The sequence below is a fragment of the Eumetopias jubatus genome, unplaced genomic scaffold (assembly GCF_037043125.1).
Source record: "Eumetopias jubatus isolate StellerSeaLion01/CBP00866 unplaced genomic scaffold, mEumJub1_p1.0 scaffold_13, whole genome shotgun sequence".
NCBI classification, from domain to species: domain Eukaryota; kingdom Metazoa; phylum Chordata; class Mammalia; order Carnivora; family Otariidae; genus Eumetopias; species Eumetopias jubatus.
The window spans coordinates 52634698-52651918 of NW_028274819.1; the positions used below are offsets into that span (position 1 = coordinate 52634698).

Below are 17221 nucleotides of genomic sequence, written 5' to 3' on the forward strand. Positions count from 1 at the left end.
ATAGTTTAGACTACATTTAATGAATCTGTGTTCATTGGCATTTGTTACCCATCCTGTATTTTAAAACCTATGTGTTAGCATCTAACCAAATGGAACCAATAGAAATAACTGTTTACAGAGGCTGGCATAGCCCTGTATACATATGCCAGAATGGAAAATAAATTATGTTGGTGATAGATAGATAGATAGATAGATAGATAGATAGATAGATAGAAAGATAGATAGATATGATAGATAGATATGATAGAAGGTAAATTTTTATTAAATATTTTATTTATTTATTTGACAGCAAGAGAGGGAACACAAGCAGGGGGAGTGGGAGAGGGAGAAGCAGACCTCCTGCCAAGCAGGGAACCCGATGTGGGGCTCAATCCCAGGACCCTCGGATCACGACCCGAGCCAAAGGCAGATGCTTAACGACTGAGCCACCCAGGCGCCCCATGATAGAAGGTAATTAATGAAGTAGGTATTAAGGCAAAATCCTAGCATGATACCACCAGCAAGACTATTGCAAATTAAAGAAAAGAAAGAGACTGACAAAGATGAATATATTATGTATAATGTTTTATTACAATCTACTGCATTACTTCTTCCAAAGCCTTCTTAATTCATTTCTTCATATTACTCTATATGGATTTCTACTTGTACATTTCTAATTGTGTGAATTAACTGAGGAGGAAAATGTACACAATTGTATGTTTTTTTAATTTTTCTTAGGTTTAAAACACTGCAGAGTTTAACCTGGGGTCTTGTAGATTATCGAACACACATCTGTAAGAACATGGACTTATGCATTATCTAGCAGGATGTCCCTTCCCAATGACACCCAGTTTCATCCCTCCTCCTTCTTATTGCTGGGGATCCCAGGACTGGAAACACTTCACATGTGGATTGGCTTTCCCTTTTGTGCTGTGTACATGATTGCACTCTTAAGAAACCTCATGATTCTGTTTGTGATCCAGGCTGAGAGCAGCCTGCACCAACCTATGTTCTACTTCCTGGCCATGGTGGCTACTATTGATTTGGGTCTGTCCACAGCTACCATCTCCTTCCCAAGATGCTCGGGATCTTCTGGTTTAGTCCAGGGAGATACTCTTTGATGCTTGTCTCAGATGTTTTTTTATCCACAACTTCACTGGTATGGGGTCAGCAGTCCTGTTGGCAATGGCTTATGACTGCTACGTGGCCATCTGCAACCCACTCCGATATAGCACCAGCCTCACCAATCAGGTTGTTTCTGTGATTGGTGTTGCTGTGTTAGTGAGGACATTTATTTCTGTGATTCCATTTGTATTTCTTATTTTGCAATTTCCTTTCTGTGGGAATCATGTCATTCCCCATACATATTGTGAACACATGGGTCTTGCTCGCTTCTCTTGTGCCAGCATCAAGATCAGTATCATCTATGGCTTGGGGGCTATTTAAATCCTAGACTTTGACATCATAGCCATTGCCCTGTCTTATGTTCAGATACTCCGTGCTGTTTTCCATCTTCCTTCCCATGAAGACCGACTTAAGTCCCTCAGCACATGTGGTTCTCAGGTTTGTGTCATCCTTGCCTTCTATACACCGGCCCTCTTTTCCTTTATGACACATCGATTTGGCCAAAATGTCCCCCGCTATATCCACATACTCCTGGCCAATCTTTATGTTGTCGTGCCACCAATGCTCAATCCTGTCATATACGGAGTCAGGACCAAGCAGATCTATGACCGGGTGAAGAAAATATTGCAAAAAATAAAGAATTAAAAAGGAATAGCACCTAATGTATATGAGATGGAACTTCTGAGCAGAGAAATGCCTTGTTATATTAAGTAAATGTGCTTGACAGTAATGTTTATTTTTTTTTTGGCTCCATTATGTAAATATTTTAATGAATTCAGAGAGTGAAAGCTTAAGTTTGCTGTCCAATTCATATGGTAAGTGATGGTCCATCAGAGTCTTTATATGGGATTTTTAATCTCTGGTGTCAGTAGATGTAAAGTAGAATTTACAGGGTGTGCTGTATTTTCTGTGTACAAGTGACCCTACGTCATTCACGTGGCTTTTTTTGATGATTCTTATTCCTTTTTATCTCCAGGCCTCCCTGTGTCTGTTTCTCTCTCCTTATTTTGCAACTCCCTCTTATCTCTCCTTTTCTTTTATTTTCTCTTCAGAAATTAGTCATTTTCATTCTATTACAAGACCTGTATTGTGATATCCTGTGATTTCACTGTAAATACTCTAAACATCCAACATCTTGTTGTAGATTAAGTCCAGATTTTGTACATGGAAAGAGAGAGAGGAAATGAATGGGGCTACAAAAAGCTTCATCCTAAATTTTTGTGTAGAGTTTGTCAAAAATGTATTTAGGTTTTCATAGACCCAACTCTGATGTACACATAAAGGAAGAAACTGCCTGCGGCCTGGGGAGGCTGCTTACTGTCCCCTTTTAGGTTCTATTGGTTTTCTAACTTACTTTTAGACTCATTTTGTATTTGTTTCCTTTGTCCTGTCTTTGCATATATGATTTTCACAGTTAAACAGAACTTGAGTATATTCCCGGTTCTAACATTAATATATAAGTTTCAATGATCCTCGATTTCTTTACTTTCTAAATATAGTCATAGTTTTATTTCAAACATTAAGCACGAAGGCAATCATACAATGCTTCTAAAGTCATCAGCATAGGGGCGCCAAAGCGTCTGTCTTTGGCTCAGGTCATGATCCCAGCGTGCTGGGATCGAGTCCCGCATTGGGCTCTCTGCTCTGCGGGAAGCCTGCTTCTCCCTCTCCCACTCCCCTGCTTGTGTTCCCTCTCTCACTGTGTCTCTTTGTCAAATAAATAAATAAAATCTTTAAAAAAATAAAAAATAAAAATAAAGTCATCGGCATAGTGCCCTACATGTGTACAGTAAATACAAAATAATTGTTAGCTGTATTACATTATTTATTTATTACATTATTTGTATTACTATGCTTGATTCATTATTCTTATCCTTGGCAACAGTGTTTTTATTAGAGATGTTAATGAGTTTTTATTTTAATACCACCCTCATAACAAATAGCCTGAATCTGAAGTGACACAAAGTACAATAAGTATCAAATATAATATATACATTATATATGTACATTATATATACACACACACAAGATGCTGATGCATAGCTAATTTGTGGACATTTATAAAAACTTGATTGTCTTGGGACCCATGGGTGGCTCACTTGGTTAAGCATCTGCCCTCAGTTCAGGTCGTGATCCCAAGGGTCTTGGGATCAAGTCCCACATTAGGCTCCTTGCTCAGCAGGGACCTGCTTCTCCCTCTGCCTGCCAGTACCCCTGCTTGTGTGCTCTGTCTCTCATTCTGATAGATAAATAAATAAATAAATAAATAAATAAGTAATAAATAATAAATAAAATCTTTAAAAAAAACTTGATTGTCTTGAAGTTCTTATCTAAGGGAAATTTTAAAATGCTCATTTTCCCTACATCCATCACAAATGACATTTATATTTTTCAAATATATATTTAACAATTACCTCTTAGTCTTTAAAACAGAAATTTTTAATTTGGAAATAATTATCTACATCATTTATTCTTCTATTCTTCCATGTGCAACATGAGGGAACTAATCTCTACCATCTCATGTCATCTCAGTTCACATTTATTAATCTTACTCATATGTTCCTTTTCCTAACTGTCCATACCATGATCTCTTGCACCAACCACGTGATAACTCTTCTCTCTGAAGTACCTCTATCGCCAGCCAGCTCCTGTCTTCCAGACCAGCAGATTTTATTTCATAAATGTCTCTCAGATATTTTGTGTTCTGTCTCCTATGGTACCATCTTATTTAGCATTTCTAGTGACCAGCATGTGATGTTAGGACTTTTGCTAAGTTCCCCATGCTAAACATCCTCCTAACTTCAGGTTCCTTATCACAATCAACATCCTTGGTTTTTGCTTTGTAGAGATATGGCTATTCCTTGATAAACTCCTCTCCGAAGCAATTACACCTACTTTCTATGATTTACTACCTTTCTCTCCCCAATCACTAAATAGTAATGGCACATCAATTTTTTGGTATTTGAATTTGAATTTTTAAAATCTACTCTTCAAATAAAATCTTATTTCAGAAAAAAGGTAAACATTGGTTCACATTGGAGTGAATTTCTACGTGTCTGCAAATTCAAGGGTAACTTCCCCCACACTGTTGAAAGTGGAGCAATACTCACTTTTCTTGGTTTACTGTGCACTTATGCTCTGTTCTCTTACTCACAATTTAATACTATAATGACTTGCAAAGAGTGCATTTCATCCTCTCCTCCTGGGCCATAAGGAATTTGATCTTACTTTATTTATCCACTTACTCACAGTGTGACTCACTCAGCTGCTCAATAAATGTATGCTGAATGAATCAATCTAAGAAAGGATAGAATCCCCCTGGGAAGCCATCTGGCCCTGGACTTTTGTTTTTTAAGAGATTTTTGATTACTGCTTCAATTTCGTTACTGGTTATTGATCTATTCAGATCATCTATTTCTTCCTGTTTCAGTCTTGGTCGTTTATAAGTTTCCGGGAAGGCATCCATTTCTTCCAGATTGCTTAATCTGTTGGCATCCAGTTGCAGGTAATAATTTCTAATAATTGTTTCTTCCTTGGTGTTAGTCATGATCTCTCCCCTTTCATTCATGATTTTATTAATTTGGGTCTTTTCTCTTTTCTTTTGGATAAGTTTGGCTAGTGGTTTATCGATCTTATTCTTTCAAAGAACCAGCTTCTAGTTGATCTGTTCTACTATTTTTCTGGTTTCTATTTCATTGATCTCTGCTCTAATCTTTATTATTTCTCTTCTCCTGCCTGGTTTAAGTTTTATTTGCTCTTCTTTCTCCAACTCCTTTAAGTGTAGGGTTAGCTTGTGCGTTTGAGATTTTTTAATTTTTTGAGAGAGGCTTGGATGGCTATGTACTTCCACCTTAGGACAGCCTTTGCAATATCCCATAGATTTTGGATCAGTATGTTTTCATTCTCATTGGTTTCCATGAATTGTTTAAGTTTTTCTTTAATTTCCTGGTTGACCCATTCATTCTTTAGAGGATGCTCTTTAACTTCCAAGTGTTTGAATTTCTTCCAATTTTTTTCTTGACAGTCTCTTTAATAAGTGGTGCTGGGAAAATTGGATAGTCACCTGCAGAAGAATGAAACTGGACCATTCTCTTACACCATACACAAAGAAACTCAAAATGGATGAAAGACCCCAACATGAGACAGGAATTCATCAAAATCCTAGAGGAGAACAGAGGCAGTTACCTCTTCACCATCGGCTTCTTCTTTCAAGACACGTCTCCAAAGGCAAGGGAAACAAAAGCGAAAATAAACTTTTGGGACTTCATCAAAATAAAAAGCTCTGCACAGCAAAGGAAACAGTCAACAAAACTAAGAGGCAGCCCATGGAATGGGAGAAGATATATGCAAATGACATTATAGATGAAGGGATGATTTCCAAGATCTAAAAGAACTTCTCAAACTCAACACTCAAAAAACCAATAACCCAGTCAAAAATTGGGCAGAAGACATGAACAGATATTTATCCAAAAAAGACATACAAATGGCTAACTGACACATGAAAAAATGCTCAACATCACTAGCCATCAGGGAAATACATATCTAAACTACAATGAGATACACGTTACACCAGTTAGAATGTCAAAAATTAACAAGACAGGAAACAACAAATGGTGGCGAGGATGTGGAGAAAGGGGAACTCTCTTACACTGTTGGTGGGAATGCAAGCTGGTACAGCCCCTCTGGAAAACAGTATGGAGGTTCCTCAAGATGTTAAGAATAGAGCTACCCTATGACCCAGCAATTGTACTACTAGGTATTTACCCTAAAGATACAGACATAGTGAAAAGAAGGGGCACGTGCACCCAAATGTTCAGAACAGCAATGTCCACGATAGCCAAACTGTGGAAAGGGCTGAGATGCCCTGCAACAGATGAATGGATAAAGAAGATGTGGTACATATACACAATGGAATATTATTCAGCCATCAGAAAGGACGAATACCTACCATTTGCATCGACATGGATGGAACTGGAGGGGATTATGTTAAGTGAAGTAAGTCAAGCAGAGAAAGACAATTATCATATGGTTTCACTCATACATGGAACATAAGCAATAGCACAGAGGACTACAGGGGAAGGGGTGGAAATCAAAGGGGGAGAGATCAGAGAGGGAGATGAACCATGGGAGACTGTGGATCCTGAGAAATTTTTTGGGGATTTCAAGGGGAGGAAGGTGGGAGGGAGGGGGTAACAGGGTGATGGGTATTGAGGAGGGCACATGCTGTGATGAGCACTGGGTGTTATACTTAAATAATGAATCATTGAACACTATATCAAAAACTAATTATGTACTATACAGTGGCTAACTGAACATAAAAAATAAAGAAAGAAAGAAAGTAATTATTGATGAAGAACTGAAAAAAATCTAAGAAAGGATAAAAGAACTCATGTGCTTGCTATTAATCATAGTATAATACAAGAAAGTTAACATTAGATGTATGTGGTGGTGTAAGCTACCATTGTCAAAATTTTAAAAAAATGTATAGAAACAGAATGAAAAAGGATATCATACTATGTCAGAAAGATGTGAGTAAAATGATATAATTCTAAAAATAGTGAGGGAGAACAGCACATCTTTCCAACTCAATTAATTTATTAATGCAAAATGGAATACACAATTTTTTACTTCTTGTTTCACTTATTGTGCCATTCTTTGTTAAACACACACATGTACACACAACCCCCAAACATGTGCTTGCACACACACATATGTATATATGTACATGCACATACACACACCATGTTGGGGGAATTTACAAAATGGAAAACATTCTGTCATGAAATTCTAACAGGGCCAATTTCAAGTTATTGTAATTTAAAAACCTGTTTTGAAATTCCTTGAACTTCAGAGCTTTTAACAATAGGCTCTCAAGAGCATTTATAATGTGGCTTTGGAACACTATTTCACTATTTTTACTCCCTGAGTTGATAGCCAGATGCCTCTGTTCTTTCCTCCAGTAGAAACACTGATTACAGACTCTTTTTCTCTAACACAACTAGGGTCCCATCCATTTAATCAATATGCATAAATTATGATCGTATGAAAATACTTCTTCATTGAGGAATATAAAATTGAAATGAAAAAATGTAATCTCAAATGTAATTAATCATCTTCCACACATTTTAATTTGAAATTACTTATTTTGTTCAAGTCAATTACTTAGTCATTTTTTTCCGCAAAATTTACTAAGAAACATTACTCAGTATATTGTGCCAGGTACTGTGGTAGACATAAGGATGTACATGATAATTTTGGGATTTTGCTCCATAGTGGATGAGGCATATCAGTGTTACATATATAATGTTCTGAATGAAAATAATGAGTGCTGTGTGTATATAAGGAAAGGGAGGAAGGGAGAGAAACACAGGGAGTGGTGGTCAATCAGGAAAGAGTGCACAGTCAAGCTGTGCAGATGCGTAAGCTGATTTCTCTGGGCATAGGATAATGAGTACATTCTAGAAAAATAAAAAGAAAATATGATGAGCATTGTATTATTTTTCTTATTTTCAGTGCATTTACCATGTGTGTCCTAATAAGACTGACTACAATCTGGCAGATGTGCAGCAGTAATATTTTCCTGAGAGTCCTGTTACCTCTTAAACCATTATGATTATTTACATATTTCCCATTCTCACTCATTCTTTGGCTTAATACTCACTTCATGCCTTCTTATTTTTGTCTTCTTTTTAATATATATATATATTTTTTTAATTTCATTATGTTATGTTAGTCACCATACATCATTAGTTTTTGATGTGGTGATCCATGATCCATTGTTTTTCATATAACACCCAGTGCTCCATGCAGTACATGCCCTCCTTAATACCCATCACCGGGCTGACGCATCCCCCCTCCCCCCTCCCCTCTAGAACCCTATTTGTTTCTCAGAGTCCATAGTCTCTCATGGTTCATCTCTGCCTCCAATCCCCCCCCTTCATTTTTCCCTTCCTTCTCCTAATGTCCTCCATACTATTCCTTATGTTCCACAAATAAGGGAAACCATATGATAACTGACTTATTTCACTTAGCATAATCTCCTCCAGTCCCATCCACGTTGATGTAAAAGTTGGGTATTCATCCTTTCTGATGGCTGAGTAATATTCCATTGTATATATGGACCACATCTTCTTTATCCATTCGTCTGTTGAAGGGCATCTCGGCTCTTTCCACAGTTTGGCTATTGTGGACATTGCTGCTATGAACATTGGGGTGCATATTTTAAAATATATTTTTAAAGATTTTATTTATTTTGAGAGAGAGAAAGAACAAAAGAGCACAAGCAGGGGTGGGGTGGGGGAACAGAAGGAGAGGGAGAGAATCCCAAGTAGACTCCATGCCCAGCACAGAGCCCAATGTGGGGCTTGATCCCACCACCCTGAGATCATCACCTGAGCTGAAATCAAGAGTTGGATGCTCAACCAACTGAGCAACCCAGGTGCCCCTTATTTTTATCTTCTAATTCATGCACATAGAAGGGTTTTTTTGTCTTGCTTCTTGTCCCCAAAGTTCCACATAAAAACAATAAAGTGTACAAATCTTAAGAATACAATTCAATGTGTCTGTTTTTGCTTTGTACATTTTGCATATAACAATAGTTCACTTGTGTTTGGTTTTTTAATTTGTTTGCTTCTTATTGTTTTATTTATGTGTTGTTTTATTTCTTCATACATAGTATTTTCTTTAATGAATAAACCCAATTAATGCATACATTCTGCTGTTTTGAATGATTTGACTTGTTTGATTTTTTTTCACTATTCTGAATTAATCCCTATGAACATTTTTGTGTATGTATTTTGGTGTACATAATCTTTTATTTCCTTTGGACATTAACCTAGTAGTAATTGCTGGTATAGGGAATAGTTAGAATTAATAGACACTTTCAGTTTCTAAAGGGGTCAGTAGATGCCCCCTATCTTGAAGAATACTTGGAATTCACAGTCTTAATTTCAGCCATACTGAAAAGTTTATAGGGTGTCACACTGTGTTTTGATTTCACATTTTCCTGATGAGTAACAGGGATGAAAAATTTTTCTTATACTCATTGGTTTTTGTTTTTCTTTATGGTGCCAGAATAAGTTTTTGCTCTTATATTTTATATTGAGTTGTCATTTCTTTATAGAGTTTTAGTAATTTCAATAGCTTACTTTACTGTGTTATTAATATAAGTGCCTTTACTGATATATGTAATGGGAATATCATCTTCCAGTCAGTGATTTTGCTACTGCACCACCATCCTAATAGAAACTTTGGTAAGTGGTGTTCTTTTGTTTTTCCATGATTCAGTAATGTAATTTCACTTTTATTTTTTATTAATTATGTTGAAAAATACATTTTGACTTCTTTTTTTGTAATATTAGGGTAACATCTTTCCTTTCTTTGACTTCCATGTATTGAATCTCTTTAAATACATTTCATGTTATTTTATTTTTATGTTAAATTAATTTTTATTGACTTTTATTTAAAGTCAGCAAGACTAGCACTACATAAGAAAGAAACAAGAAATTTTGTCTTATTTGATAGCTATGATATATTAATAAATTATCAATGATTACTAAGACATGGATGTGGGGAGGGGAGATATATATGTATTGGTCATTAATGTTCTAAATCTTCATTGCTATAATATCTAATAAAATCAAGATGCAAAATTTATCCAGTAAGAGATTCTGTTTATTTCAGATTTCTTTTTTTTAAAAAAAGATTTTATTTACTTGAGAGAGAGAGAGAGAGAGAAAGAGGGCAAGCTAGAGAGAAAGCATGAGCTGCAGGTGGGGGGAGGGGCAGAGGCATAGGGAGAAGCAGACTCCAGGCTGAGCAGGGATCCCAGCCCTGGGCTTGACCCCAGGACCCTGGGATCATGACCTGAGCCAAAGGGGGATGTTTAACTCACTGAGCCACCCAGGCACCCCCATTTCATATTTCATGTGAATACATTTGGTAGCATTAGTTTTGGATCTCTGAATTTCTGTTGACAAGACGTGTTGGGGGAGGGGGGGATATGTCTGCATCTCCATCAGTCCCTTTATCCCAAGTGCAGAGAATGGGATCTTTCTCAACAGACACAAAGGTGTTAGTTCTGTTCATGCAGGGCATTCAAGTTGGTTTTGTTTTCAGACAGGCCCCCAAGGACCCTAAATATGGGTAGTACAAAGCCTTCTTCCCTTTAGTCGATATACCTGAACTCTCTATGTCTAGTCTTGCTGGAGGTGAGTTTCCTATTAAATGGGTGGTGGAGATGAATGGTGATCAGAGACTCTTGTCTAACAGTTAAGGAACAGGCTACAGCCGAATTTATTAAGCTAATATATTCTATCTCACTACTGTAGAAAGATTCCCTGACTGAAAGAAATCTTTAATGTATTATACTGAGACAAATTAAATTTTTTAAAATAACCCTCTATAGAGGGAACTTAAAGTTGTGGTATAAATGTTCTCAATTGTCAGTGATAATTGTGTATTAGGGCATGGTCTTCCCATAATAATAATTTAAAAATAAACTCCTCAGAGGCCCAGAGTTAAGTTCAGGTTTATAAAATTGATTACAAAGAGGGAAGCAGAGAAATAAGTAGTCAGCAGATGAACATTATGTACAGTCTTGCAGGACTTAACTAGCTGGGGAATCTCTGTCATTAATAAAATATTTCCTAATATTGGGACTTTTCTCTGTCACTTTTCTCAGGAGTCAATTAGAGCTGAGATGACCTGCCTTCCTATCTTCCTTCCTTCCTTCCTCTATGTTTCCTTCTGTTTTTCATTCCTTTCTTCTCTTTTCTTTCCTATACTTCTCTTCCTATACTTCTCATCCTTTATTTTTTCTGTAGTACTATCTTATCTCTGCTTCTTTTCAAAAGAAAGAAAAGAAAGAAAGAAAGAAAGAAAGAAAGAAAGAAAGAAAGAAAGAAAGAAAGAAAGAAAGAAAGAAAGAAGAAAGAAAGAAAGAAAGAAAGAAAGAAAGAAAGAAAGAAAGAAAGAAAGAAAGAAAGAAAGAAAGAAAGAAAGAAAGGAAGAAAGAAAGGTGGAAGGAGTGAGGGTGGGTGGGAGGTGGGAGGGTGGAAAGAAGGAAGGAAAGAAGAAACAAAGGAGAAAGAAAGAGAGATCATAACCACAGTGTGGTAAATCAGGAGCATGGATTTCTTAAGGCTGATGTTGACCACCATCATTGTCATTGGAAACATTTTTACTTCTCTCAAAGCTTCTTCTTTCAAAACATCTTTTTGCTATTCTTCCCCCAAACCCCTCCCTCACACACATACAAGGATGGGGAGAATTGTTGGATATCTGGGGACATTTTTGAGAATTTGGCAGCCAACAGAAACCTTGGGGTTCCTTATTAAGTTAATTCCCATCAGAATACTATAGCAAAGAGTCGCATTTCTTTCCTGGAGGTGATTTCCAGCTGCAGTGTTTTCCTACCTTTGTGTGGCTCTTTTCATCTGAGGTACAGTACAGTGTGTCTGTCCATCTTTGTGCAACTCTTATTCTATCTGAGATACAGCACAGCATGTCTGTGGGGGCATATGAGTAAATACAGAGGGATGTATTAATGAAGCACAGTTCTTCATTTTGGATCTGGTTTTCTAAATACGTATCAATGTAATAATTGATACTGAACAAACTGGTTAAAGAAATCTTGCTGCATTTACTATCATTCTACAGGTCTAGGTACACTTATATTCTTATTATATTGTCACATTCTGTGTGCAGGTGTCTGGATCTGTTGTTCGGTGATTTTGTGTTGATGTGTTTAGATAAAGTGAATTTTGTCTTCAAAGAAGATTGATATCTCAGTATAAATATAAGCCCTTTTATGTTTTTCAAATTCGTTCCAGGTTTTATATGGACTTTCAGCAAAGGAATATAAGATATTATTGTCCAAAACTTGAGAGGGAGACCTTTCATAAAGTTAATGTTCCTTCCATTTGAAGAGTGCTAAGTCTGTTCCTACATATTACTTTGAACTCAAGCTTTAGCATTAGTTTTTTGTTTTGTTTTGTTTTTGAGAGAGAGAGAGAGAGGCAAGGGGGTGGCAGAGGGAGAAGGAGAGAGAGACTCTTAAGCAGGCTCCATGCCCAGCCCCAAGCACTATGTGGGCTTGATTTCACCACCTCGAGATCATGACCTGAGCCAAAATCAAGAGTCGGACACTTAAGTGATTGAGCCATCCAGGTCCCCCAGCATTGGTTTCTATAATAAGAAAACTACAGATAAAACTTAAGTCTACTGGAAAGTTTTGAGATATGCATTTATAGCTCTTATTTTTCCCTCTAGAGGTAGCCAACTACTTCTCATCTCATCAGTGGCAAGATGCTCCGCACAAACACTTCCACTTTCCATCCAGACACCTTTTTTCTGACAGGCATCCCAGGACTTGAGAGTTCCCATGGCTGGATCTCCCTGCCTTTTTGCTCCATTTACTTAATGGCACTGTTGGGCAATGCTATGATTTTGCTGATCATCTGGTCTGACCGTACTCTGCGGGATCCTATGTTCTACTTTCTAGCCATCTTATCAGCCATAGGTCTGGCCCTCTTCACATCCTCAGTGCCCCGAATGCTCGGTATCTTCTGGTTTAATGCACAAGAAATTGGTTTTGGAGACTGTGTGGCTCAGATGTTTCTGATATACACCCTTAAAGGAATGGAGTCTGCTGTTCTCCTGGCTATGGCTCTTGGCTGCTATGTGGCTATCTGTGTACCACTCCACTACACAACCACCCTGACACCCCGAGTGCTAGCAGGCATTGGTGTGGGTATTATAATGCGCCCTGTCCTGCTTATGTTGCCCATTCTCTACCTAACCCATCGTCTGCCCTTCTGTGACACTTGAATTATTGCCCACTCCTACTGTGAGCACATGGGCATTTCCAAGTTGGCCTGTGCTAGCATTCGAGTTAATGCCATTTATGGGCTTTTTGTGGTTTCTTTTCTTATTTTGCATGTGGCATTGGTTGGAATCTCTTATGCCTACATCCTCCATGCAGTTTTCTGCCTCCCATCTTGAGATGCTCATCACAAAGCTCTAAGTACATGTGGGTCACATGTTAGGGTCATGTGTGTTTTCTATACACCTTCTCTCTTCTCCTTCCTCACCCACAGATTTGGCAAAAAATTTCCCCGTTATGTCCGCATCTTGGTTGCCAATCTCTATGTGGTCCTCCCACCTGCCCTCAATCTTATTATCTACGGTGTGAGGACGAAGCAGATTCGTGAGTGTGTGATCGTGTTTTCTTCTCAAAGTAGAGTCTTTTGTTACTTAGTTCTTGAGGGTGTGGGTAGAATGGAAAGAAGTTAATTCTGACTCTACTCTAGGTTGATTATCTTTTTAAATCCTCCTCATATCAAGAGATCTTGCAGCTCCTAAAGGAACAAACTTTGGAGAATGCTTTCTGTTCTTAAATCTCAATGTTTCCTCTCCCTATTGGTGTTGAGTGCATAGTTTTCTGAATATGAGGTTCCATTACAGTAGGGAAAACATCCCACTGAAAGCCTTTTACCTTTTAAGTATGGAGATTTAGTGAACCTCCATGACTCTGTGTTTGAAAATAGGATAGTATTCCAGCTGGCACACTTAGTTTATGTCAATTGCCTTGCTTTCCCTGAAACAAAAAACTAAATTTGAACGTAAAATAAGAAAGATCTTCATAGATTTCTGTTAAAAACTTAAATGTATCTGATCTCACTGGGGACAATCCTGGGATATTTAGTGCATTTTAAAAAAAATGACTCCAGTTTTTACCTTTCATTTTAGCATCTTTTTCCTTATTCTTCATAAAACCCTGTAGGCACTATGTGCCCTCAGTGTGCCACCACCTCCCTTTCTGGAGAAGCATGAAGTGAGCGTACCTGAAAACAATACTTGTGTTAAAGAATGAAAATCTTGTTTTTAAGAGAAGCTTGGATATATAGAATTCTAACAGTGGTTTTGAGTCATGTTTCATCAGATTGGGAGGGTGTGTGTTGTGTTGTGGAGTGTGTGTGTGTGTGTGTGTTAAGTGTATTTAGGCAAGCTTCTGTCTATAGCACCACTTCTGCCTCTCCAAAGCCCTCTTTCTTTGTGGACTGTAACATATATGCGTCCTTTGGAACTTCATGCTTTGCAAAAGTAGATGAATCTCAGACAAGTTCAGGTAGGAAATAAATTTTCAAAGTCCCCCTACTTTTACAAGAATTTGCTGGATATTCTTATAAGTATTTTGTATAATCTTATAGGGATATATCTCCTCCATGACTCCTGGGGATCAACGATCCTTTTATTGTTCTTCCTGAATTTGTAATGAGCAGAAACTGATGTGTACATAAAAAAACCATGAAATATTGCACTACTGGGTATTTATCCCAAAGATACAGATGTAGTGAAACAAAGGGGCAACTGCACCACAATGTTCACAGCAGAAATGTCCACAATAGCCAAACTGTGGAAGGAGCTGAGATGTCCTTCAACAGATGAATGGATAAGAAATATGCAGTTTATATATAAAATGGAATACTACTCAGCCATCAGAAAGGATGAATACCTACCATTTACATTGACATGGATGGAACTGGAGGGTATTGTGCTAAGTGAAATAAGTCAAGCAGAGAAAGACAATTATCATATGGTTGCACTCATATGTGGAATATAAGGAATAGTGCAGAAGATCATAAGGGAAGGGAGGGAAAACTGAATGGGAAGAAATCAGAGAGGGAAACAAACCATGAGAGACTCTTGACTCTGGGAAATAAACTGAGGGTTGCAGAAGGGGAAGTGTTGGGGAGATGGGGTAACTGGGTGATGGGTATTAAGGAAGGCACATGATGTGATGAGCACTGGGTATTATACACAACTGATGAATCATTGAACACTACATCAAAAAATTAATGATGTACTATATGTGGGCTAATTGAATTTAAATAAGAATAAATCATGAAATAAAACATAAAAGCAACTGTTCAGGAGGCTAGGAACTAATTTCTTGATGGTGTGTTCACCATTTGATGGTACCAAAATGACTGGACAACTCTGCAACATGACTGAGCCAGAACATGTATTTTCAGGGTTTGGAAGCATGGAAGATTATCTTTCAGCAAGGAGCATGGACTAGAGACTTCAATAAACACTTTCCGAAAGGAATTAATGGAAGGAAACAAAGGATCTCTAAATTCAGTTATGTGAAGAATTTATTTCCTGTGAGCACCTTGAGCACATGACAGAAAGATGTACATTTTGAGTTTTTGATGGCTTCTTTTGTCAAAAGAACATCCACAGCATTATTTCCAGGGTTTTCCTTAATTTGGATGTTGTGTTTCATTTTAAGTACAACTCAAATTTAGTAATATTTAAAAATAAAATGCACAAAATAAAGATTGATACATTTACATTTATAAATTATTTTTATAAGTTGATTTTAAGTTTCTATCCAATATGTGACCCCCTAGCTTGAAAAGCACACAGAATTACCAACAGGATTCCTCAAAGAAACTAAATTCAGTGTCCTGCTTTTTGAGGGAAAGTTCATACATATTTCCAGTTGGTCTGATTGATAAGATTCAGATATGCTAATCTGTAAGTAATGATATTCCCTATTAAAAATTTAGTGGCTACTTTATTTATTTTATTTTATTATGTTATGTTAGTCACCATCCAGTACATCATTAGTTTTTGATGTAATGACTACTTTATATTCTGGTCTTAACCATGTCTTTTATAGTCATAACGTTCATTGTCTCCAACCATCTCCCAAGTTTCCATTATGTAAATTCCATACAACTAAAAGTCAAGCAGGCTAGCAGTGACAGCATTGAAAATATCTTTACCTCCTATATGTTGGGTCAACATCCCCAATCCCTGTGTTGTTGGGGTCTTGATCCCAAACAACACAGGAACTAGAGCACTGTCTTCCCACCCCCATGCAGTCAAAAATCCACTTATAACTTTTGACACCCCCAAAAGTTAACTACTAATAGCCTACTGTTGACTTGAAGCCTTACTGATAATATAAACAGTCACTTAACACCTATTTTTTGTATGTTATTAAGAAAATCATAAGGAAGATAAAATACATGTATAATATTGTATTGTATTTAAGGGGATCCACATAGTTCAAACTCATATTGTTCAATGATCAACTGGATATATATATAAATGATATAAAGCCAAGAGAAGAAAATTTGCAGTTCTAAATACCTAAATATCTCCATATTTATTAAATAAATTGCATAACTAATTAATAACCTTAAAAAAATAGGTTCTGAAGGTTTCACTGATGAATTCTACCAAACCCTAAAGGAAGAAATTATGTCAATTCTCTAAAATCACTTCCAGATTATAGAAGCATAAAAAATACTCATTTTACGAAGGTGGACATACCCTAACACCAAAGTTATTTAAAGATGTCCAAAATATATATATATATATATAGACTATGTCTCAAAATTGTCTCTCATGAACAGATGCAAAAATCCTCAATGAATTATTATTAAATTAAAGCTAACAATTTACCAAAATAAGTATACATTGACCAAATGTTTATTCTTGGTATACAAGACTGATTCAATGTTCAAAAAGCAAACAATGTAACCTAGAACCTCAGCCTAAAGAAGAAAAATCATATTGATCATATCAATGGTTAAAGAAAAATATTTTTTAAAAAAATGACAACAACACATATTTATAGTAACACACAGCAAACAAGGAATCAAGGAGAACTCCCTCAATTCATGTGGTAACAGATTATAGACATCACTGTGTTTAGTTTTAGATAGATGACAGATGATAGAAAGATGACTGATAAAGAGATGATAGATATTTATAGATATGTGTACATACACAGGTTAGCATTTCCTTGCTCTGCCAGCTGAGAGGGTCTTAAACCAATGACACCCCAGAAGAAAAGTACATCCAGCACCCAAAATTTTGTTTCTAATACCATTATCCAATTAAAGGTATCAGTAATCCTTGGAGAAATATGACATTCTAAGATTGGGGCAGGTGATATACAGGATGTACCTGTAGCATCTTATGGTCCCAGAAAGTAAAGAAGTGACCCTTCCCACCAAAAAAAGAATGCACAATTATGGGGGTAAGTAAAGGAACAAGGAGCCAACTGAAAGAGCTCCCAATAGCCAAAGCTGGTCAA

At 36.9% G+C, this 17221-nt stretch overlaps 2 pseudogenes; both read left to right on the forward strand.

The window, feature by feature from the left end:
- The first annotated feature begins 800 nt into the window (after positions 1–800).
- Positions 801–1749, forward strand: LOC114218782 (olfactory receptor 52E2-like; annotated as a pseudogene).
- A 10662-nt stretch (positions 1750–12411) lies between these two features.
- Positions 12412–13398, forward strand: LOC114218626 (olfactory receptor 52J3-like; annotated as a pseudogene).
- Positions 13399–17221: the final 3823 nt, after the last annotated feature.